Source organism: Rattus norvegicus, chromosome 2, assembly GCF_021556685.1.
Source record: "Rattus norvegicus strain SHRSP/BbbUtx chromosome 2, alternate assembly SHRSP_T2T, whole genome shotgun sequence".
Classification (NCBI taxonomy): Eukaryota; Metazoa; Chordata; class Mammalia; order Rodentia; family Muridae; genus Rattus; species Rattus norvegicus.
This window is the reverse complement of record NC_141535.1, coordinates 170542634-170568377: the sequence shown is the minus strand read 5'-3', so window position 1 is coordinate 170568377 and position 25744 is coordinate 170542634. Positions and strand designations below refer to the sequence as shown.

At 41.7% G+C, this 25744-nt stretch overlaps 1 long non-coding RNA gene across 1 annotated transcript in view; it reads right to left on the bottom strand.

The window, feature by feature from the left end:
- Window positions 1-25137, bottom strand: part of LOC147996317 (uncharacterized) — a 39027-nt gene extending 13890 nt beyond the window's left edge. The window contains exons 1-3 of the long non-coding RNA XR_015675924.1: window positions 24815-25137; window positions 24175-24364; window positions 16174-16301 (exon numbers count right to left, since the gene is read on the bottom strand). This is a non-coding gene — a long non-coding RNA (uncharacterized LOC147996317). The remainder of the gene's footprint in view (window positions 1-16173; window positions 16302-24174; window positions 24365-24814) is intronic.
- Between the last annotated feature and the right edge of the window lie 607 nt (window positions 25138-25744).

The window sequence follows — 25744 nt, the reverse complement described above, 5'->3', positions numbered from 1 at the left end:
CAAAGCACTTAGCTAGGTCAGCCAGTAAGTAGAAAATGCTATAGAGCTGGTGCCTCCATGTCTGCGAGGCATTATAGCATTTCCACCACTTGACTGGGCACTGGAAAATCAGACTACCCACAACCGTACAGGATACACAAAAACACTTCCTTTAGAAATAAACACATCACAGAGTAAGAACATATATACAACACAAATTGAAATACTAAGTTATCATTTTGATGTAGCCAATTAGCAGGGTTTCTTTTTAATAACACTGAGTGTTGATAAGTGGTCAAATGGTGTGGGCAACCTTTTCTACATACACTGTTGTCTGGATAGTTCTAGTAAGCATTTTGACCCTATGTACAGAAAAGCTTTGTAAAATACAATGTGGTTCAGTACTTAAAGCAATCTGAGATGTATTTCAAGGCATAGGAACAATGGTGTTCATTATTATATCATGGAAAATAGGGAATTTTTAATATGTAGTAAGAGATCTAAATAAATTATCATATATACATATAATAGAATTAATCTATTGTTAAGAAAATGAGACTCAAATTTGATCCCAGGGTTTCATGAATGAAATCTGAACCTGCCCAGAATGTGTCAGAGCCTGTGACTCTGGAGTAAGGCAAGCCTGTGAGTAAGGTTTAAAAGCATGAATTTCTGCCCAAAGAGTCAGCACGGCTGCCTACACAGCCAGCTAAGCTCTCAGGCATGTGCTAGCGCCATGGCTTGATGTAGATCATTGAACAGGGAGTAAAGGGTGATCCACAGCAGTGGTTGATCAACAGTGTAGGGAAAGATGACTGCACCCTAGGCCTGCCTCCAGATTGAGCTCCTCTGATTCAGAGAACATGGGGTTCTAGGGTAAATGAAAACAGAAGCACTGGCATTTAGTTTCCTATCTATGACTGATTCCTAACGTTTAAACAAGGTAATTAAACAGAAGTTGGTGAGTGAGGCAAATCAAATCAAGAGGTATGTTGATGGCTGGATGCTTACTTAATGATGCAAACAAAAAAAATCAAAACTTCCTTTCTCTCTGGGTAGTGATATTTTACATATGATTAAATTTCTTCTCAATAATTCCTCATGGTCAAGCATTCTCTTGGCACTTATTATCCCTTTAAGATCTTCCTCCCAGAGTTGGATACTCTCTCCAATTAACTACATTTATCTTCCAAAAGAGCCATATGGTAGACACTTAGTTTCTGATCTTACCTAAGCTTTATGGAGTTCCTGGAGCTTGGAATATATTTCTAACTTGGGAAACTTTAAAGCTCCCTTTAACTCAGACCTCATAGGCAGACAGATACCCATCTGCTCTAATTCCTAAGACGCTTGCTGATGAGCTGGGGCTCCTTTGTTTCCAGGCAAGCATTTCAAACTTGGATGTTATTGTTTAATTGCTTTCACAGATGGCATTGCGTCCCATTCACACTCAAAGCTGATTTTCTCCAAGTCCTCATGGGTCAGTCTGGACAATGAGAAAGGCAGATGGTTTTTTTGCTTTGAGAGGTTCAACTTTCACTGGCCACGGCACTGTGGATTCCTCGTGCTGCAGGCCTGCTGCTTGGCTCTCAGTACCATTTCTAGGATCTATCCCTTCCTTACCGTACAGGAGGGGAATTTGTGACTATGGATAAATTTTAAAGTTTTGAAAAGAGTATGAGAAGGAGGATGAAGGAAATGTGAGATATGTGCATTCAGCTTTGAAAAGAATCGCTAGAATACTCTAGGGTGAAATAGCTACTTCTGGGAGGCTCGCAGACTCTTTATGGAAGCAAGAGGAGATTTGATACACATTATGTATTTAATAGACCATCTCTAAAATGTTTCTTTAAAGAGACATTGTAACTTTTTATCACTTGAATGATGGGTACCATAAAGTCTTAATAGGGGCAGAATTGCCAGAACGGAAGTGTTTCTTCCCATCAGCAGAGGAAACCTGACAGATTGAAACATGAAATTTAGGATGAAAGTTTTTTAAAGTCTCCCTGTACCAGAAAAAAATTCAGAAAGCCACAGCACAGATTTTTTTCCTCCCAGAGGAAAGGCCCATTCATAATGATTTCTAAAGAGACCCTGTCTTTGTAATCCATGGGAGTCTTTCTGTGTTCTAAGTTATACAGAATACAGAAATCCATCTTATTTCTGAAGTTGATTGTTTAAGTTACAGGCTCACAGAATGGTGGTGCTATTACAAGGAACTTTTAAGAGAATTATTAAGAATGGAAACTATGGAATATTTGAAAGTGTTTCTCTGCACTCCTTAAGTTTATGGCCTTGTAAAACTCATGGTGCTTTACATTTAGCTCAATGTTAGTTGAGTGTGGTTGATTCACTCACTATGAGAGGCAATAACTTTGTGGATAATTCAACTTTTCACCTTTTCTCACCCAAGCACAAATACTTCATAATTTTACCCCATTTGTAGTTCATCTTAAACAGAGGATTCAAGATAAGACACATTTGTTCTATGGAAGCTTTAACTTTTATTAAAGTGGTATTAGGTGGTAGAAAATTCTAGAGATTTTGTAGAGAAATTAGGGGAGAGGCCATCCAATGTGTCGGTGGCACTGGAAAGGCCCACAGGGGGGCCAGAGCCCTGTCTGGTATCGACACACTGATTCACTGTGGACCAGACTTGCTTTGATAGTACTGCACATGGAGCTTGCCTGGGCCCCAGAGGAGATATTTACAAATGGACCTGGACTTTTGTTTGATCTAAAATTGTTGGTGTTTTAGTTTAAAGAAACAATGCCACCTCTTGGGACTCAAGACTAAAATCACTTCAATGTAGAAAATATAATAAACATGGCAAAGAAACAAAAAGGAAAAAATTCATAATGTCACTATCAGGCAGTAGTCTCTGGTTACATAGCTTTCTAGACCTTTCTTTGGCAGGCATGCTGCTAGGGTCTGGAGGTGTCCTTTCCAGAATTCTGGTAACACCAATTTGAATATATAATGTGGAAAGGGGATTTCCTAAGGTGACTAGACCATTACGAATGGTCTCCTATGAATGGGGTTAGGTGCCCTTTTGATTGAGAGATTGTTTCTCTCTTGTCATTCTTCTTTCTTCACTTGAGGACATAGCCAGATGCCGGGTCATGAACTTGGATTTTTCTGCTTCCATAACCTTAAAAAATACATTTCTGTTCTCTGAAAGCTACAATCTCAGGTGTTACATAAGTAGAGCATCAGAACATGGATGAACACATATTTTTCATTGCATAGCTGATAGCACATATCCCTTATGTTATTACTAATATTCCATACTAATAACTACTTCTTATATAATTACCTTATAATCATTACAAAATCATTGTAAGGCAGGGCAGGGATTTCTGTGACACCCATAACCTTGAAAGTGACAATCTGCACGAGGCAGGAAGGCAGCTCCATTCAGCAGGACTGAATAGCCGATATTGCTTCAAACTTTGGGAGTCTGACCATGAGTCTTATTTCAGACATATTTAAGCACGGCATAATTTGATGAAAACTTTTCAGGTGACAGTTAACTCAGTCCTGTGTACATAATAAATCATACATAAATCTCTTTTAGGAACAAAGTAAACTAAATAAAGATTGGATATAACTACATCAAAACTCTCTGTATAGTTCATGTCATACCTTCTATAGATTGAGAAAAACACACTTATGGCATGTGTCTGGGAGAGGCCTCTGGCCACACAGACAGTGCAAAGGTCATCAGGCTAAATGCATATCTACTTCCAGGCTTCTGAGCAGATAACAGGCACTGCATCCCTTCCCTTGAAGGAACTAGCTTGTGTGATAACATTCTAGGTTTCCCTCATGCTTACCTGTGAGCACAAGGACCTCCGTACCTCCTACAAGTCAGTATCTATATTTCACTGTATATATGCTTCATAATTTATTCTATAAATCCTCTTGGTGGAAGCTTGTTTCAAGCTCTTTTTTAATTATAAATAAAAATGACATGAAGAACTCAAAAAATATTCACTGGTAGCCTCTCAATCATTAATGGACAGACCATTATAAGGCCTATTGGTTCTCAGTTGGTGCAGACATGAGTCACATCTTTCTGAGTTTGAAATGGCAACAATAGCCCTCAAGAGCAGGAAGAGCTTGCGATGTTTACATTGCAAAAATGATCAAGAGACTACAGAGTTGGTTATGGTCACACATGAGAAATACTGTTGGTTGTTTTTTTTCAATCATAGCAGAATAATAACCTAACAGAATCATAGCAGTCTTTAAATAGAAGGTACAGGCATCTCTCGCTCAACACCTGGCAGTGTGGTCATTATCCCTGGGCTAATTTAGGATCCTGACATTTCTAAGTGCCAGCCCAAGGCCAGGGATACTTCTGGGCTAGAGAGGGGCCCTGTCTTTGGGATCATCTTTTTATTCTTAGGCTTGTGCTCTAACCTACAAAAAAGAAAGCCAACAGCCATTAATTCATTGGGTTGTAGTTACAAATTTGAACATAGCTCTCTAAAAGTGACTTCCGATCTTTAAGGCATGACATGAATATAATTCATTCTCATCACTATTCTCACATAAATAAAACAATAGCATCTCATTGTGCCTTTATTTAGTCAAACATTGTAAGTGTCCTTTGCCATTGAGGGGGCAGTAGTAAGTGGTGGCATTGTCTTCTCAGTGAGCCCCTGACTCAACTGAGCTATGGCTCTGGGTCTCCTTTTCCTTATGCTTGTCCTACACTGACTGCTCTACCCAGTGTGGAGAGACATGAGCTAGAGAGGTGTGCAAGTGTGAGCCCCTTGACTTTGTGGCATTAGTAGTCTTTGCAAAGCCAACTTCTAGGAGACAGGATAGAGTAAATTAGGAACCATAAGTCAGAGTGCTATAAGGTAAGAGTGTTGTTTCCTCTGGCTAGCTTCAGGGAGAAGAATGCCTGACCTTCCCCATGTTGGTTCCTGTGTGGAACATAGAGTTTAAAATTGTGTTTTCCTGGCTAGACATTTTAAACACTGTCAGGGACTTTCTTGCTGGTGAAATCTCCTCCAGAGTTGACCTATTAGAAAACTCCTTAATGTGCCATTCCTACTTTAAAATAATGTGTTATAGAATCTGTCCACTCTCAGTTTCCTTCTTTTTGAGATGGGTAGCCTTGCTGCCTTTTTCCTTAAACATGTGCTGGAGATGGAAGACCAGAAGAATGTGAGCCACAAGGAAGGCATCACCACTGATGAGCTAAACCTGGGAGATAAAGGATGTCTTAAAATGCACTGACATTTAAACAGATCATGGCATGTATCAGCTAGACGCCTTTAGTCTTTCAGGAGAGGAGGCAGCTGCATGTAATTTTATTACTTAATCTCTAAGATTCTAAAAGAAATGGGTTTTCACCTGGATATCAAAATCTATTATATTCAAATTGTATAAATAAAATGGCAAAGAATTAGCACGTAACCTTTACATACCCTACCTTCTCTTTGAAATCAGCTCTCTATTATTTATAATACCTACTGTTCAAGTGATACGTGAGTAAATGCTTTCCCTAGAGCTGTTGCAGGTCTGGAATCTGTTCCCCTAACTTGGCTGCTTCGTTTGGCCTCAGTGGGAGAGGTTGAGCCTAGTCTGGCAGAGACTTGATGTGTCAGGGAAGGGGGCTACCCAGGGGGCCTCCGCCCTCTCAGAAAAGTAGAGGAGGTATGGGGGAGGGACTGTGTGAGGGGTGACAGGGAGCAGGGGCACAGCTATCAGGATTGCAAAGTGAATAAATAAATTAATTAATTAATGGAAGGAATATTGCGACTAGAATGTTCTAGCCCTCCTTTGCTTACTTATGAGTTCCAGTCTTTTGAGCAATTTCATGTTACCCAGATAGTCTAGGGGTACCTAACCTCTCCTACAAGTGTCCTGGTGTCTGCTGGGACTTGTCTCTAGATCCCTGTTCTTTGACAGGCTGAGCTGCCTCCCTTCCCTGGCCATTGTTTTTATTTGTCCCAGAGGTGTTATTCTGGTTTGACAATTATCTGAATAAGGAAATATGAGATTTACTTACTAGTAATGAAGGTTATTTCATTTTAAGACAGTTTAAAAACAGAAACTATTTTCATATATTCATCTGAAATGTATGCTTTTCTATTTCTCACACATAATTCTTTCTCTGACTTTGGGAGCAATTTACACCAGATTTCCTTCTCTGCAACATATAGCATAGACTATAGGTATGTACACTTGAGATGAGTGCCAATTTTAAAGAGACTTCAGGGGGATCTCTTGCCTTTCCTGCCATCTCAGAGCCTCAGGGCTATCTTGGTGTGGAGACGGAAGCAGGCCTTCACTAGAAGACAGCTTTACTGTCACTTTAGACTTGAGCTTCTCAGTTATCAGGACAGTGAGAAATGAACACAGCTAAGCTGCTGGGTCAACGGATCAGAAACACATCATACATTAATAATAATAAACCCTATTGAAATTGCCCACTCTACCTTTGACCAGTCTAAGAGGTTAGCTATGTGATGACTGAGGGCAGGGAAGGGCTGAAGGGCATCATGAGGTGGGTCAGGCTAATTGGGGTAAGAGGGAGGTTTGGTAGGCCTCTGTGAAAAGACAGTCAGGCAGTTAGTAACAATAACGATAAGAGAAAAAACAGTCAAGGAAAAATTAGAGAAAAAAATGCATCTCTAGAGGAAATCTGTTACCCTAGTTCTAGGTGGAGGAAATATATTTGGCAAACATATTGTCCTGCCATTACAGAAGGTTCTCTGGGGTGAGGCTTAGGTTTGCTTGTTCACGCTTTTCTTTCTGAGGTTTTCTGTGGTTATGTCCGAGTCTTTACATGTTTGCAGAGAACGCTGTTATGTGTCTGGCAGGGCTGGTCCTAGCCCCACAGTCCCTCACTGTGACCTGGAGGCTTAAGGCCATCTCCCTGCATGGGAGTAGCAGAGAGCTGCCTGGTTTCAATGCGGTGGCCGTCCCTCTAGACGGACCCTGATCTTCCCATCACAGGACCTTCTGCTCATAGGCTCAGGGAAGGAAACCCTAAGCTATCTTTGGGGACTGGAAGACTCGAGGAGGCTCACTAAGGCGGGACCTTCTAGTAAGTACACTCCCAACCTTCCCAGCCCCTTAGCCCCCTTGTCTTTGTAAAGACACCCCCCCATTTAATCCCAGCACAGCATGATCTGGCTCAGGATGTTAGGTAATAAACTCAGCTGAAGGAACTGGCTCGGACTCTGAATTCCTCAGCAAAACTTATTCGAAGTGTCCCCAGCACTCAGAGGTCATTAGACCATCCCTGGCAACTTCTTCCTTCCTAGCTCATCAGCAAGCTCTCGAGGCTCAGTATTCATAAAAATTTCCCAATTCGGCCATATGTGGAGCCTTCACTGTGGTGATCATTGGCCAAGCAGCCACGGACCTTGCCAAGACCATCATCTTCTTTCCTTTTCTCTTTGTGTCCTGATCTGAGTTCTTCACACAGAAGCCAGAGAACAGATCATGTCAAGCCCACCAAACCCAAAGTCTTTCCAACATCCAGAGGTAAAAGCCAGACCCCATATCCTGCCTCGCCCTTCTCTGTTTTTATACACCCAGACTGGGCCTCTTCACCCTAGCCTGATTCTCACAAAGGCCCTCAGTACCATCTTTAGTCAAATCTCTTGCTGAAGTTATTCCTCAGCCTGGTTCTTTTATAGAATGTGAGTTAACATACAGCCTGCCTTGCTGGCTATTCCCTGATCGTATTTCCCTGTAAATCCATACAGTTTGTTTATTGTTAGGTTTTGGTTTATCTTACTAACTCAGTAGAGGTGTTCAAGGTCTGTGTTGTTCACTGCTCTGTCCCACAGGGTGAAATGTGCAAGGCAGCATGGCCATCAGTGTTCAACTCTGACAGTAGGTTCTCCTAGGCAAGCTTGTCGGTTGCCAAAATTAGGTTAAAATTAAACCTTGGAGAGAGTGTTGCAATCCAAGATGACCAACCGAGTTTTAATTTGAAAGGGAAGACGCTTATATCTCACAGTTCTGCACATCCGAGTGTAGAAATCAAGATGAAACCATCTGGCCAGGGTCCTTTGTGGTGTAAGCTATGGGTGAGTGAGAGCAAGCGAGAACGGGCTGGAGTCAATTATTTAAACGTGTGTGTGTGTGTGTGTGTGTGTGTGTGTGTGTGTGTGTGTGTGTGTGTGTGTGTGTATACGTGTGTTCTTGTGTTAATGCTGGCACAAAGGTGCCATCGTGTGAGTATGAACGTCAGAGGAGAATTGCAGGTCTCAACCTTTGCTTTCTATCTTGTTTGAGGCAAGGGTCCCTGTTGTGTTTCTTCTGTGTATCCCAGGCTAGCTTCCCAAAGGATTCTGGGCCTTTGCCTGTCTTCACTTCCCTCCTCTGCAGGAGCCTATGTTTACAGATGCTTGCTCAACACGTGTGGATTTTATGTGGGTTCTGGGAATTCAAACTCAGGTCCCCATGTTTGCACAGGAAGCATTTTTACCCACTGAGATTTCTTTCCAGCACCTTGGCTGGCTTTTTAACAAGCATATTCAGGAGATCATTAACCTACCCCCATGGTAATAACAATAACTTGTTCTGTTCATCTGTTCTGCTCTCGACTTGGGACTCAATCTCCTCTTATAAGGTGCTACTTCCGATTGCAATGATTTGGGGAATAAGTTTCTGATGATCTTTGGAGAACACATCCAAACCATAGCAAGTGTGAGAGAGAGAAAACTTTTGAAGATAGTGCAAGTGAGGGAAGACAATGGGGCCCAGCTGTGTATGGGGATTTCAGAGGTGGACAGAACTCAGACTGACTTATGGCTATACATGAAGAGACAACATAGTGGGAGGGCCTGGGATAGGAGAGGAGCAGCCCTGAAGGCAGGAACCCAACTGACTAAGCTAAGGCCCACAATACAACAGTCAGAAAACCCCTTCCTACAGCTCAAGGTCTGATGGAGCCAAACAGACGCCTGATATGCAGTAATATAGCATGAGATGACCAGGTTGGAAGGGTTGTCAGATGAGAGCTGGAAGATGTTCTAGACTGCCATCCCATAACAGAAAACCTAGCAAGAAGGGAGCTCCACTCACATCACAACATTTTAATCCAAATTTGCAGAGCAAACTTGATTTTCAGTGAAGGCCTCTCAACACTGATCGAGATGGGATAGTGTAGTCAGAGGACAGAACTTTCAAGTGCTGTTCATGGATTTGTTTTTAAGCCTTACTTGCAGACTCTTTAAAGAAGAAATCTCAAGTATCACCCCAGAAACCCTGAAGAAAGCATCCCGTTGTAGCATATCTTGGGCCACTGTGTGGGTTCTTTCTTTCCTCCCTCTTTACCCCCTTTTTCCTACACATTTAACTCCATAACACTAGAAAAAGGGATAGAGGGGAAAGAAAAGAGATCTCTGAATAAAATCTGGGGCTAGAGAATGGGTGACATTATCACTAGACTGCTTTCTGTTGATTGGGGACATCGAGTTCCTTGGGGCAAGTTTGATCTTTCCTGTCAGGATATCTATTATCTTCTTTGTGTTTCTTCTTTGTGTACGACTACTTATCAAACCACGACCAACAGCAATCAACAACAACCAACGGACAATCAACCAACAGCCTAATCCACCTCTAGGAAGCCTAGGATTTATATACCCTCTGAAAAGTCCCCAGACCTAAATGTCACACAATTGCAGAAACTATCTGCAGCTGGCAAAATCCTTCCCCTTCAGGAGCATGAGGCAAATCATTGTCAGCTGCTGTGAAGCAGTCCCATATCCCCATGCCTAGTATTAAAATGAATGCATTATTGTAATATTTCTGGGCTTTTTAAAGAAACCAAAATTTCATATGGGATAGTGTATTCCATGAGAAGGTTTAGGTAAACCCCGGTTGAGCCAGTCCAGAGACTCCATTCACAGGTAAACAGAGGACCAGAAGCAGCTGGGCACATGCAGCTTCCAGGGTTGCTGTAGGAGTGGAGCTGCTGGGTAACTGGATTTACAGTCCTGGGACAGGAAGAGTAGCCCTCTAACATTTAGTGCTGTGCTCAAAGACAAGAAAGTGACGGGGAGTGGGTGGTGGTGAACAGGATGTAAAGTAAACTAGTAAAGAAACAGTAAATTAAATAAAAAACTAGAAAAAAAGAAAAACAGTAAAGACAAGAATGCTTCTCTGCTTTCTCTACTCTATTAAAAGTTTAGTGTGAGCCTTCTTATCATGAAGTGCAAAAACAAGAAAGGCTTTCTCTTTCCTTCAGTGTTTCTGACTGGAAGGGATCTTTCAGATAATTCATCTAAGTCTAGAGGAATCACCAACTTTTTTGGGCCTAACTTAATATCGATAATATGAGTTTAAATTCATGTTACACGTGTCAGTATGGTGTGAGCAGAGACTGTGAAACCATGATGATATTCAAGGAAACAGTTCTAAGCTATCTGAGTTTGGGAGAGTTCCCAAAAGTTGAAAGGAAAGCAACAATTGCTGGAACCCAAGTTACCTTCCTCCCTCTTTGCTTTTGAGTGTGTCTCAAAATGATAAATAAAAATGAAGCAGCAAATAGAAAAAAAAATTTTTTTGGTTCTTTTTTTCAGAGCTGGGGACCGAACCCAGGGCCTTGCGCTTCCTAGGTAGGCGCTCTACCACTGAGCTAAATCCCCAGCCCCAAAAACATTTTTTAAATTCCCAAATTCTCCAACTTGTGACTTTTGCAATCAATGTTGTATATGTGAATTTCTTTATTCCATACAAGATGGCAACAAAATATAAGATTGGTAAACACAGAAAAATGTCTAATATCATCAGTGACTACATGAACACAATCAAACTATAATTATATACTACCTTATACACCCTAAATTAGATGAAATAGAAAAGACAGTAGTAAATATAATCAGAAATTATAGATATTAAAATCATCATGTTTGGTGATGGGAATATATCATGTTAAACCCATTTTGGAAATAACTGGCAGTTACTTATAGTGTTAAAAGGAATTACCATGTGATCTACTACTACATATATGCCAAAGAGAAACAAAACATTCATCTCCTTATGATTGTGCCCATAAATGGTTTATAGCAGTATTTCCAATAACATCATGAATTGAAGACCACTCTAAGCTGATTAACAGATAAACAAAGTGTGGTATGTCCTTTAAGTGCTAAATTACTCTGAAATGTAAAGGACTGAAGCACTAGCAAATGGACAATATGAATGAATCTCAAAGACATTGTGCTAAATGAAAGAATCCAGTCTCCTCTACCTCCTCTGAACGCCCCACACATTGCTCAATTCCATCAATAAGAACTCTCTAGAGGGACTGGGGATTTAGCTCAGTGGTAGAGCGCATACCTAGGAAGCGCAAGGCCCTGGGTTCGGTCCCCAGCTCCGAAAAAAAGAACCAAAAAAAAAAAAAGAACTCTCTAGAATATAAAGTACTATGTCTAAAAGAAGTCCATTCGTGATTGACTAGGACTGTGTAAGGGGAAACTGGATGAGACGATTGGTGCTGATGAGATTCCTTTTGAGTAATAAAATATGTGAAGTTTTAATGACAGTCACAACTGCACATATCTGTGAATAAGACAGTTCAAAATAAGCTCAAAGCTAACAGACAGAAAACACAGAACCTTCTCTCTCTTACCCATGCCCTAATATACTGCATATGGGAGAGATTATTCAGAACAATGGCAACCGGATTCTAAAACCACCAGACTGTTTTAGCAATGGCTAAGTCATTTTCTATTAATGATAAACATACTTAAGCTTATCGTTTTAAGTTTGGAATTCTAAGCTCCACACAAGAAAATGATTGCTTCTTCCTGCTTCTTCTTGGTTGGTTGATAGTAAGATGAATGCACCATCTTCCCATTTGTCCTATAGATGGCAAACATGATTGACTATGATTATAGTTCCTAAAGCCAGGCTAAGCGGGTGAAGAGGAGAAGGTCAGATTCACTACATATCTATATGCATGTACCTGATGCATGGTGCTCCTGTTTTCTAACATGTAAGCTGCTTTCTCTTTATTTGTTGCCTAAAACATTAATTAGTATAATCAATCACGGGGCTGTGCCAATATAATGTAAGAAGGCAAAGCCAGTTTTACAGCATTTGTAGAGTACCTCTGGGGTCTGGATCACTGTGAAGGAAACTTGACCCACTGCACATGATTCATTGAAGAAGCTGCATGATACCACCTCAGGAAACAGAAGTACAAAGTTTGAATTACTCTTTTCTCCTCATTCTACCTTCTAATCTACTGCTTTGATAAATGGACCCAACATCTACCTAAAGGACCTGGCACTATAAACATGGTTAAAACCTAGAGAAGTCATAGACCTTAAGGGATAAATTATATTGATATTTCTTTCTTTCTTTCTTGTTGTTTGTTTTCTGAGATGGGGTTTCTTTAAGTAGCCCTAATTGTCTTAGAACTCTTTTTGTAGATCAGCCTGTCCCGGAACTCAGAGACCCACCTACCTCTGCCTCCTGAGTACTGAGATTAGAGGCTCGTTTTCTAAATACCATGTTGTCAAATTGCCTTCTAAATATCTGTGTTCACTTGTATCCACGGATATGTGCTTCTCCAAACCTTGGTCATGGAAGCTTCTTACTGAACGGGTAATAATAGCACAGAGAGAGGCCAGGCAAGCTCATAGCATGATCTTTGACTATGACACAGCACAGCAGCAAAATGGAGGGAAGAAAAGCTATCTCCTGCCTATGTAAGAGAAAGACAGTAGGGTGACAGCAAACAGATCCTGTGGCTATGAGAGCAGCATCCCATAAGGTGGCTGAGGGCATGGAAATGCCAATCAGCTGAGGGGAGTACATTGAAGACATGGGCTAACAAGCAAATGAGATAAAAACGTGTTCAACAACTGAAAGCTCAACATGAGGCAACAGCACAAGACAGTAGCCATCAATGAGTTTGGAAAACTGTAAAACCAGAGCTTTGCAATAGAGAGTTTAAAAGAGGACACTCAGGGCAGACATCAACCCTGGCTACACCACATCTGGGTACGGCGTTCCCTGTGTGACTCACATTTGGAGAAACTGAAACATTGTTTTGCCTGATAGTGTTGATGGAAGTTGGGACAATTGATTCCAAGTCTCTTCTCATGCTGGGGTTAAGTAGCACCTGACACCCATGAATGTCCCATCTCTGTACCTATAACCATATGTAACCCTTGTCCACTGATCTGTCTTCACTAAAGAGATGCTGTCGAAGTCTTTGCACAACTTAAGGTAAGTCACATTTTTCTGTACCTTCTTTTATTCATCTATGAAGTGGAGATGAACAGAGTATTCTCAGACTTCAGGGACAATTAAATGAGCACTGTCAATTGGGATTTTAACCCAATATAATGAAAAACCATTGAAAACAGGCTGAGAGAAATATTTGTTTTGGAAAGTGTGCCCTGTGCTAGTCAAGTAATGCCCAACATGCTTCTTCTTACAATTGCTTCTGCAGCCCAGGCCTTTTAGAATTAGTCATCTCCAGTGAGTTAATAGATCCAGTGCAAAGCTGGATGGTGAGTCATGGATATACCTTGAATATACCTTGCTATTTGCAAAGACATTTTATTTACCAAGTCTGTACTAACTTCTCTAGAGATTGGGTCCACACTACACCACCACCACATAACTTGCAAAATTAGAGACGAGACCTTCTTAGCTAATAGCCATGTCCAGTCTTGGAATTGGTATTTAATAATGTCATTTTCAATATTTGCAAAGGCAGAAATGTGTTCATAAGCAAGTCAATGGCCTTCACTTGGGAGACTTTATACCGAAGCTTAGCAGCTTAATTGAGCAAGATAATCTGTGGATTGGATAACCACATGAACCAGAAAGAGTTGAAAGGATGTCCACTCAAGGACAGGCAGGTTATGTTTATAGCTAGAGAAAAGGGTGTGGTGTATAAAATCAGATATGAAATAGAAACTTCTAGTTGACTAGAGCTCCTATCTTATCTAAACCTAGTCTGGATGCTGGCCACTTCAGCTATTGGTTAGCAGAATGGGTTGCAGCCTGTCTATAGGGGAAGTCAAGTTGCAGCTTCAGTGTAAGCAACCAGTTTTTTAGGGTGAAAGTCTAGATGGACTGTGGCTATCCCTGCAAAACTATTTGTCTGCCACTGAGAAGGGGAACAAATAAAGGGCTGAGTCTGTCCTCATGATACTGACCTGAACCTTAGGCTCAGGCAGAAGAACTGGGGTAGAAGACAACAGTGCACAACTCGTGCAGTCTGTGGAAGGAATGCTCTCTGTACTCCTCCTCTGCTTCCATAAGACTGAAGAAATCGATTGTTCTTGGGATTAATCTAGTTAGATCAAGGTGCTCACATCTGCTCCAGTGTAGCCTTATTTCATTGACAGTTGCCACTCTATCAGACATGCTCTGTCCCATGGGGAGAGCATGAGTGCTTTTATCATCTCAAGAGGAAAGATGAAGGACAAGGCCTCATCCCTTCAAACAGGAAGTGGAGCAGAGAGACTAGGCTTTGCTCCTGTTTTTAGTCATCTTGTGGCCTTGAGGAAAGAGTCTATGCTTTTAGGGGTTGGGGATTTAGCTCAGAGGAAGAGCGCTTGCCTAGCAAGCGCAAGGCCCTGGGTTCGGTCCCCAGCTCCAAAAAAAAAAAAAAAAAAAAAAAAAAAAAAAAAAAAGAAAAGAAAAGAAAAAAAAAGAGTCTATGCTTTTGAAAAATATCAGCTCCTAAGTGCCTATTGCAATATGGAAAAAGGTACAGACAAATGTAACATATAGACCCACCTGGATTGCTCTACCCAAACTTCCTACTAGAGTGCCAAAATGTCAAGGGTTTTCCTGACCTCTAATTGGCTGGCAGGTTATGGGTATCATGCTGGGCCTTGGGTGTCCTTTCTTTACACACTGTGGATAGGCCACTCTGGGCATGGGCCACTCTAGACAGCACTGTGTTTTGGTTGACCACAACACACCTGATTCAAAGTTAAAGGGCTTGCCGAATATCAGAATACCAAAGACCTGGTGGAGAAGTGGCATTTTGGTGAACTGAGTTTAAGTGCATTACAAACACATGGCTTGAGTGCTCCTTGAAATAAATAGGTTTAAGAAAAAAATGGAGAAGGAAGCAAATGTTTTGGCAGAACACTTTTTCTGAACCCCAAATATTTGAAATCTGTTCAGGCAATCATGCTCAATTTAGAGTGCCATTTAACTCTCCTGTGGTGACGGAGATTACGCACACAACCAGGGAGATTCAGCATCTTTCTCTAGCTGGGGCATTCCAGAAAGGCAGAGACCAACAGCAAAGCTTTCAGGAAATGGTTTCTGAAATCCTCAAGACATGGAGATTTAGATTCATTTATTTACTTCTGTGGTGCTGGGTCTAACCCTGGGCCTCATGCTTGACCACAAAGCTACATCTCTAACCCCAAAGGACACTTTCCATTCTTGATGGTTCTAAGGGATTAGACCCAGGACCTCCCATGTGTGAAGCTATTTCCCTATCACACTCTTAAACTTGAGACAAAAGCTCATTAAGTTTGCTCTGAATTCAGTTTGTAGCCCAGGTGCATCTTGGACTTGCTATCCTCCCTCTTCAGCCTTTGGAGTAGCCAGATTAGAGGCTTGTTCCTCCAGGCTCAGATTAAACCTTTTGGCCTTTGGAGAGACATGAAAGGAAGGAATTAATTAGTATGTGGCTTAAATGACAGTCAATGGAGTGCATATGTGACCAAGTGTGTGTGTGGAGGGGGGCAGGGGTCAACCTCACTTGTTACTTTTCTCCACCTTGTCTTTTGAGATAATATAACTCCTTAGGTAGGCTAGAATGGCTGACCAGCAAATTATCGGGGTTCTACCTGTTTGCACTTCCACTGCCTTGGGATTATATGACACCACACCCAATTTATCTTCATGAGTTCTGGGAACGAAGTTAGGTCTTTGTACTTTTGGGGTAGGTACTTCACTAGTTGACCTATCTTCCAGCTACAAGCTTCTAACTTTTAATTTAATAATTAGGTACATGGTTGGTCTCAAAAACTCAGAACCTATAGTAGTTTTAAAGATGAGTAACAGTGAAAAACACCTTAATCAACCTTCTAATCCCAATCTTGTGTACAAAGGACAATCATGTTTCTAATTAGATATTAGCAAGTGTGGAGGCCACTGAGGGCAACCCCTCAGAGTTACCAGCTTGTAAAATCAAGATTCAAGATGGCAGGTCTCTGGTACCTGGTCAGAAGAAATGGGATCTGCAGCAACTTCATTCCTGAGTAGAGATTCGGAGCTCTCACAGCTTGACGAGTCATTTACAGAAAAGTATCTGATCCATGTAAGAGCTCTATGCTTCTGGAAATGTTCTAGAAAATAATAAGAACATGGTCCTGTCTCTGAAAACTAAATGCAAATGGTCTGCCAGTCACCTGGGCAGGAAGGTACACCTCAGGAAGTGGTCTGCTCCAGGTAGCAGTTGTCCACTTTCATCCTCTAAGAATGTTTCACTTTATAATAGACAACTGTCCATGTCTCACACAGATGTGCATGTCTCACCGGAGAACATGAGGGGTAGGGAGCAGTGAGGAGTCCAGAGTGAGGTCCCAATAACAAGTCTGAAGTAGAACGCAACATTGCTTGGAAAACTGTGTGCTGCGACCAATGAATGTACTCATCTACCCATCTACCATAAAGCAGACCCCTGGCTGAGACACTGAGCTTCCTACCAACTGTTCCCAGTGTCCAGTGACAATTAGGGGTCCTCACCTCTGCTTCCACACCAGCTTCAGGTTTGGGAACTCTGTGACATTCGGATCCTAGTCATCACAGAGACCCTTAGTGGCCCTCAACCTGCCCTGCCCTTATTTCTTCACCTCCCTGGGAACTGATTTCCCAACAGGCAGCACTGGCTGTCAGCTTGGGTATGAGCTAATAGCCAAGGTGTTTGCTGACAAGGCCCTTGGCATTTGCATTTTAATAGGGGGCTGTTACAAGAATTTAGACTCTAAGGAATGAAGTTATGACAGTAAAACACCAGGGAGCAGGATATTTAGAGCAGGGAACCCACTCCATAGATGGCAACACCTGTTGGCTAAGCTAGCCCATGCCTGTAGCTCCATTCTTCTGTAGAACGGAACTCTTCTCATCATCCTATTTAAGTGTATGGGAAGGTGGCAGCCCTCCATAGCAGAAACCAGAGCTCCAGAAATTCTGATAATTAGACATTTTAACAAAGAGTGTCTAAAGAATCAGAGACCAAGTCACATGTCTAAAAAAATACCTTTCCACCCCAGGTGCTGACGGTCAAGGTACCAGGCCCCTGCAGGTTCTGACCCCTAGCAACTCACTGTTGGACAGGAAGAGGCAGAGCTCACCAATGGAAGGCATAAGAGCAGGAAGCACACAGTCAGAAACAGACAGACGCACTTGTTCATCTTCCCATAACATCAGAATACACTGACAATGCTCACGAGCCACCTCGGTGTCTGGCTGCAATTTTCTGAGCCAATTCCCCTTAATGGTTTGCTATTGGCCAAATTGGGTTGTTTTATTCCAGTCTTTTTTTTTTTTTTGGTTCTTTTTTTTTTTTTGGAGCTGGGGACCGAACCCAGGGCCTTGCGCTTGCTAGGCAAGCGCTCTACCACTGAGCTAAATCCCCAACCCCTATTCCAGTCTTAATTACTAATGTTAACTCTTAGATTCTTAGATTACACACTACACATTGGGTAGTAATATATATCATACATATATAAGTGTGTGTGTGTCTATGTGTGTGTGTGTGTGTGTGTGTGTGTGTGTGTGTGTGTGTGCACCTAACAGAATGGCTCAAGGGTTTAAGAGGCCATGGCCAAGTGAAGGAGTCAAAGAGAAATGAAAGAAGGCAGAAAGTGATAGAAACTCAAAGAAAATCTCTGCTAGCGTTAGACAAGCACCTTTTTTTTTTCAAAACTGCAGAACCAAGCCGCTTGGTTAGCTGAGGCTCACGGTCAAATTGAGCAGCCACACAAGGTGTGGGACCCTGGAGGTGATAGAGTGCCCAAAGAAGGCAGCATTAGGAGTGGGATAAACTGAGCTGAAGACACTGAGACAGCAGGAGTTTTCTGCTTGTTAGTTCCTCAGAACACCCAGGACTCATGTGACAGGTCAGGGGAGCCACCATCATTGCAGTATTTGGTATACTCTTCCTTTTAGGGTCCACCTTAGGTCACGCCTCAGTCCGGTGTGTTCCTGGTGTTCTTGATAATGATTTTAATATTGTTCATGTTCTCCCAATTTATTTGATAAATGGCCAGGGGTCACCTCTGCCTTGGGGAATGAGTTATTGTCAGTTTGTGCTCATGTGCGTGGTGCTGAGAGCTGTTGCTGATTATGTGCACAACAAGGTACGGAATCAACCCCCATCATCAAAACAGAGTGGAAAGTCCCTTTTAAAACAGCCAGAGCATGTCAAATACAGAGGCGAATGATAGCAACAAACCATTGAGAATGGGATCCCCGTTTGAGGAATTAGAGAAAGGATTGAAAGAGCTGAAGGGGCTTGAGGCCCCATATGAACAACAACGCCAACCAACCAGAGCTTCCAGGGACTAAGCCACTACCTAAAGACTATACATGGACTGACCCTGGGCTCCAACCGCATAGGTAGCAATGAATAGCCTAGTAAGAGCACCAGTGGAAGGGGAAGCCCTTGGTCCTGCCAAGGTTAGAACCTGCCCCCCCAGTGTAGGGAAATGTTGATTGGTGGGGCAGGAAAGGAGGGTGGATGTGGAGGGGAACACCCTTATAGAAGAAGGGTAGGGGGATGGGAATGGGATAGGGGGATTATGTCTGGGAAATCGGGAAAGGGAATAACATTTGAAATGTAAATAAAAATATGGGGGTGGGGGAGGAGAGAGAGAGAGAGAGAGAGAGAGAGAGAGAGAGAGAGAGAGAGAGAGAGATGATTGATTCTCCCTGGGCAGCATACAGCCTAGGGGAAAAGTCAATAAAACACTGCTTTCCACAATGTGGAATAACTGCGAGCAGGCACAGCCTGGCCCCCACAGTTGTGGGGGTCTCATCTGCTCCCAGGCTAAACTCTCTCCACACTGCCATGGTCTCCTTGCTTCTTGCCTGCCATGGCCTTCCAGCCTAAACACATATTTGGGGAACAAAAGAGCTCTGTTTCAGAACTTATGAAAATTACAGAGGATTGTGAAGAAAAAAACATAAAACGAAATCAATCCTAATGAAGACAAAATCAAGAGCTGTTTCGCATTCGTTCAATCTTTAATATAGGCAAGGTTCTGTTTCCAATAAGCTAATGAACACATACATTCATGTGCACACACACACACACACACACACACACACACACATATATATATATATATATGTCTCATGTTTGTTTGTGTATAAGAGTTTTCTTATATTGTTAGACTTTTTGTAAAAGGTGTATCTGATATTAAAAAGGGAATAATAAAATGTAATCCTGTGATGCATTTGGTTTTCATCAAAATAATCTCTTTATTCTCTTTATTAAATTCTCAGGTTTTCAGGGAAGAGAATTGTGAAATTATAAAAATCTCCAATACAACTGCTTGAGTGGGACAATCTATAACTTTGTAGCATACTATATGCTAAGGAAGAAGGTTAGGGAGATTTTAAAGTAACACTAGCTCACAGGAATTCAAGCATCATCACTCCACACCTAGCCACTGTTTTGTGACTATTATGAAGTAACATTTTAAAGGTCTTAGAGTTAAGTCAGGTTAGCGTGCTGTATTGTATAATAGGGAGAAACTAACAACTCATTATTTCCTAGAAAACTGTTATATTTTTTTCTGCTTTGGATGTGTCAGAATGTTCGGGGACCGTGAAGAAATACAGTTTGTGGCAGATAACAGTGTGTGTTCAGCTTTTTCCCTCTTACCTTAACATATCTAGCCAACACTCGTCTTATGACAATCTACTTTCATAAAAGGGAATTTGCATTTCTGAATACATAATTTTCTCCCGAAAGGGAAGCTTCTTGGTTTTCTTAAATAGCATGGCTGTGGGAAATCCCTCTGAAATGACAAAGCTCTCTGTTCAAAGTGGAGAAGGGAAGCCTCCTTTGACAACCACAACCACATCTGTGGAAGAGTTACATGGGGACCTAGTTAGAACTCTCCAGACTTACGCTGAACATCCCTAATTCTGGGATGAACTCAGGTATCCACATTTCTAGTAAGTTTCACAGAGGGAGCTAAGACCCAAAACCACATTTTTAGAAATACTGCTATATTGCATCACTGTTCCTTTAGTGTAACAAAATGCCCCCATCCCCCCCCCCAAAAAAAAAACTTAAAAGGAAGGAATGTTTGTTTTAGCTTGGTCTCTGGGTTTTCAGTCCCTCGTCAGTTGGCTTCATTACTCTGGAGCTTCTGGTGAGGAGGAAGAGTAACACAGTGCCAACAGTGAGAGATATCATGGAGACTAAGAAGCAGCATGAGGAAGGTGTCAGGTGTCCAGCACACCCTTGAGCAGCATGCTTCCTATGGCCTCACTTCCTTCCTTCAGGCCCCAGAACTTTAAGGTTCTAGTACATCACAATACTCATCGGGCTGAAGACTAAGCTTTTAATACAGGGTCTATTCAAACTGTATAAAGGCCCAGGTCCCCAGCATTGGATATAAGTCCCTCCTTAATCTGGTTCATGTCAAGCTTAGCCCTCCACTTGACCCACCAATACTGAGTCACAATGAAGATCCAGTCTTCCTGACATACATTGCTCCTCCGCCTCTTAATTTCTGGTTAAACTGGGCATATCTCTCTGTGACCTTGTTAACCTCATCTGGTCCTTCTGGACTTTGGGTTGCATCCCTAGTGACCCAGACAGATGTGGTCACAGACCATGGAGTACTCACAGCAGTAGACCTTTCTTTCACAGAGTATTATGCAAATATTCTTCCATTTCTCTATGATATCATTAACAGCTCTGCAGAATAAGAGTATAAATATTAGGGAGCTGGCACCTTGGTTCCTGAGTGAGGTCAATAGGGATGAGGGATTCAGTTGGAGCCCCAGGCTCTGGGTCTCACAGATATATTTCTGGAACATTACAAAATTAGCATGAAATGTGGACAGCATGCAGTTCCACTTAGAAAGCATCAGAAAATCTTGAGGGGGAAAATACAGTTTGAAGGAAAACTAGCCCCAGGCAGTGCCTGAAATCTCAGAAGGCAGCTAGCTAGCAGCTTTGCCAACGGTGGCTATGAGCAGTGGCATGGGAGGAGATTTTCATTTCTATTTTCTAGAAGGACCTAAAATTAAAAAGCAGCAGATATATGAGCTTGTGTTTCCAACAGACATCCTAAAACAGTCAGCATTGTGCTTCTCTTCATCAGGATGAAAGCCTTGGCCTGAGTTTGCTGACTCAGACGTCCACAGCCAACAAATCTCTACAAAGCACACAGCCGCCTTACTAAACCTGCTCTCAGTTTTATCTTTTGATCCTTGAAAACAAGAACAAAACCCAGGCCGAAATAGCTAACATATTTTCTTCCAAGTTTGGAAGGGACGATCGCATGAAATGGTAAGGTTTTGATTGACAGAGAGAGGAGATAGGGTCAAGGTAAGGTGTGGACTCCTCAACTGCAGGGTTTAGCTACTTCTGAGGACAAGCATCACCACCAAACCATTCACACTTGGAGGTTACTATGGGCCTGAGTATCTTTTCCCTTCAATTTAGAAGCATTGTTAGCTGGGGAAAACTGCATCCGCAGCCATGAGATATCAAAACCTAACCTCTTCCTACATGGCTTCTGAAATTCCCAAGATCTTGACGAGACTGCCCTGTATTCTCTGTGGGAAAGAAAGTACTTTTAGACCCATGCTTAAGATCTAGAACCTGAGTCAGTATACAGAGAGGGGGAAGACTGTAACTCACCCTGGCTTTGCTGAAGCACAGTACACCCTTTGGATTAGAGAATCCAAACACTTCTCTCCTTTAGCTCTTATTCTTGATATTGTGATAAGAGATGTAAAACTTTTCCATTTACTCCATTTCTAGATGTACAGAGAAATGTGCTCTGAGGACTTTCATACTGTTGTGTCACCTAGAACATTTCGTTACCCTCAATGTAAACTTCTCTGCAACAGTTAACTCCTCATTATGACTTGTTCTCACCCTGTGATAACTTATTTTTTTAATTCTAAAACTATCCAAATCCTGAGACAGTAATCTCATTCTCTCTCTCCCCCTCCCCCTCCCCTTCCCTTTCCCCTTCTCTTCCCCCTTTTCCCCCTCTCTATACATACACACACACACATACACACACACACACACACACACACACACACACACACACACACCATCCCCTCTGAAGATGATGAAGTCATTAAGTCAGAATGGATGTAACTTAACGGCAGACGTCTCCTTCTGCATGAGCATTGTATGATTCTCCCAGGTTGTCGGTCTCCACATGGTAGTTGCTGCACCGTGTTCAGTGTTACATGTGGAGTAAGGGGAAGGTTGTTGGAGGTCTTCCTGACTCAGTTTCCCTTCTTCATATGTGTGCAGGTATCACGTAGCCTTAGCATCTTCGTGGTCCTTCAGTTTGTGGCAATCCATGCTTAACCCTCTTCAGCTTCTTTTCATCCCTTCCAAACTTGGAAGGAAATATATTATCTATTTCTGCCTGGGTTTTGTTTCTGTTTTCAAGAATCAAAAGATAAAACTGATAGCAGATTAGTAAGGCAGCTGTGTGCTATGTAGAGATTTGGTCTCTGAGTCAGCAAATTCAAGCTTGCTTTTCAAGAGCTGTTGGGAAGCTCCTCTGAACTTACCCTCTCTCCTCTCTGTAGTGCTGTACTCTCCCAGGATGCACAGCTTCTCCCCATAGGCTGTAGATTCCTTCCTTGGTTATGTGACATAATGCCCATTTTTATGGGGATTGACAGATACTACATTGCTAACTACAGTATCATCTAAAGTCAGTCCTCATAGTTTTGAATGCAGCCCCCGAAACAGTATTGTTTATGAAACCTCTCAGGGCTATCCTTAGCCTTTGATTTTGGTTTTGTTGTTCTTGTTTTATTTTTGTTCTTTAATTTCATATAGCAAAATCAATCATGGTTCCTGTTTTGGATGATTATTATGAGAAGGAGTTAGCAGATATAAAATAGTTTACACGTAAGTAGTACTTTCTTATCTGTGGAATATGACTGCTTCATCAGGTATGTCTTATATATTTCTTAAACTAGCATACAGTGAATGCCAAAATACCACATGGAGAACATTTCTGATGGTGAGAGAGAATGGTACATTGATTTCTGTGATGCAAACGGAATACAACTGTGAGAAGAAAATGCCGAGAGTCAGGAAGAAACCAGGAAGAATCGGTACTAATAATTGTTCACTATGTGCTAGGGGCTGAGGTGTGCTAATGAGTTTAGAAATTTATTTTCCCATCCAAATCCTTTGTGGTCTACCTAGAAGAAGTTGGAGGGAACATTGAGGTGGCCAGATGTTCAAACACGTGCTGAACAGGGTAGAATGAGTAAGCGACCTACTCTCATTCACTGTGTAACACAGCCTCTCTGCCCAAACGTTCCACGATGAGATCTGGCCATGCAGTAATGATAACCACTGGAGGGATAGCCATGCACATGTCCTGTTCTGTTCCTCTACATGCATTCTGAAATTCATATCTCACCTCCTTTTAAAAGGAACTCCATAGAGAACTTCTAGTCAGAAGATATTTTTTCATGTATAAAATGGTAATATTATTTAGTTATTTGCTTTGAAATTTGGTGATGATAAGGTTCTGGCTTAATTTGTGCTCACCAGTTGAGGCTTGAAGACTTGCATATACACATGCACACTCACATGTATACACACACACTAATATATATAATATATATATTATATATATAATGTATATATTAGTGTGTGTGTATGTATATATATATACATCATATATTCATATACACACAACACGAAAACCAAAATACAAACACGTAGCACAAAACATATCATATGCATGCATTTGCACACACCAAACATACATACCATATATACATATGCACACACGTAAATTATATGAAACACCCTACATACATACACAGAGAGAGAGAGAGAGAGAGAGAGAGAGAGAGAGAGAGAGAGAGAGAGAAAGGCAGGGCACCACTGGATAAACCTTTGCAATTTAAATGGGAAAAATGAGTTTATTTTGAATAGTCAATTGAGATTGGCAGAAAACAGAGGAAAAAATATACCTGATTGCTTGTTGCTTTCCAAAAATCTGGGCATGTTTTCAATGTAGAAAGAAATTTTCTAAAGAAAACTTGGTGGCAGCAGTTGGGAAGAGAGACTCTGAGAATTCCACAAGACTCCGTTTGCGTCATTTGTTTCTTGCCAGTGTCAATAAACTGCTGTAAGTGGTTTAGCATGTGTGGTTGGCTGTACCTATGAATAAAATAAACAACACGTATAGCATTCGACTTACGATTGATGGCGGTGGGTGTGGGTAACTGCCCTATATAACCCTTAATGAGGGAGTCATGATATTTACCTTTCAGAATATCAAAAAGCAAATGTGTTTCCCTCGTGCCTGGTCCATTACTAGCTTCCCAATGACTGCACAAGAGTTTTATACATAGGAGGTCTTAAATTCCAATCCACATGCCTAAGTAGCTGTTTAACAACCCATGCTCATCTCCCCTGGAGTGAGATCCCAGAGATTCGAGTTCTTTTACACTTTTCTGACAGTGTTAACTGGGATTCCAAAAGTAACTGAGGCTGCTCAAGGCTGAGGAAAAGATACCGTTACATTGGTGCAAGGTGTTTGCAAGTGTGGTAGCACTGTTGGGATGTTACATGTAACAAATGAGAAATGTCACACATTCAGGTACTCACCTGGGTTTCCCTGGAATCTTAGTTGTGTTTTGGGTCCAGCTGTTAAACCTTACCATCAGCAGGAAGCAATAGACCGGCTGGGTAGCCAGCAACATGCTGACTTTCCAAATCCTGTTGCTCTCAGAGGGTGAGCTTTAATTTTGTTGACGTTTGAAGGGAAAAATAATAAGCTGACCATGCCAATGTATGGTAAATTAGGCATCTCTTGAAAGTAATGCTTTCGACAAGAAAAAAAAAGTTCAAATCAGTTACTGATGGTGTGAGATTCTCTGTGGTTCTCAAGATTTACAAAAGAGAAATGGAACAAAAGAGGAAAAAAAGGGAAGGAAAAAGTCAGAGAGGAGGGATTTTTAATAATCAGGTTTGGAAAACCAAGTTCATGGTGTCCTTCCAAGCTGGATAAATCAGGAAGAAGGCTATCCCCAAGGATGGTCTTTTGGAAAAGTGGAAGGGAGACTAGATTCCTTTTACTCTGTGTGAACTTCAAAGTGCTTGTGGTAATTCATGGGTCTGGCTAGATCTTTGGCACCTGCTTGAAAAGACCCAGTAAGGAAAAGCCTGGTTTGAATTTCATTAAAATTGAATATTAAAAGGATTCTTTCAAAACCAGAAAGTCCTTTGATTGGGATGGTCACTCGGTACCTGCAGGGTTTGGAGACTGCTACTGTTTAATAGGAAATCGTCCTACTCATCTCTCTATCTGGCATGGCCTCTCTCCCCACAGTTTTCTTTGAAGAACATTTAACTAACCATAAACAATCTACCCAGTGAAAGACACCCATGCTTTCTCCAATGCCTGTCAAAGACTAAGAAGGCTGAGCCATTCCCTACCAAGACTGACCCCACATTTAAACTTGATTAGATGAGATAGTGGGTAAACATGAGTGGTCACAAGGGTTGTTTATTAAGCTGATTAGTGGTATGCATATG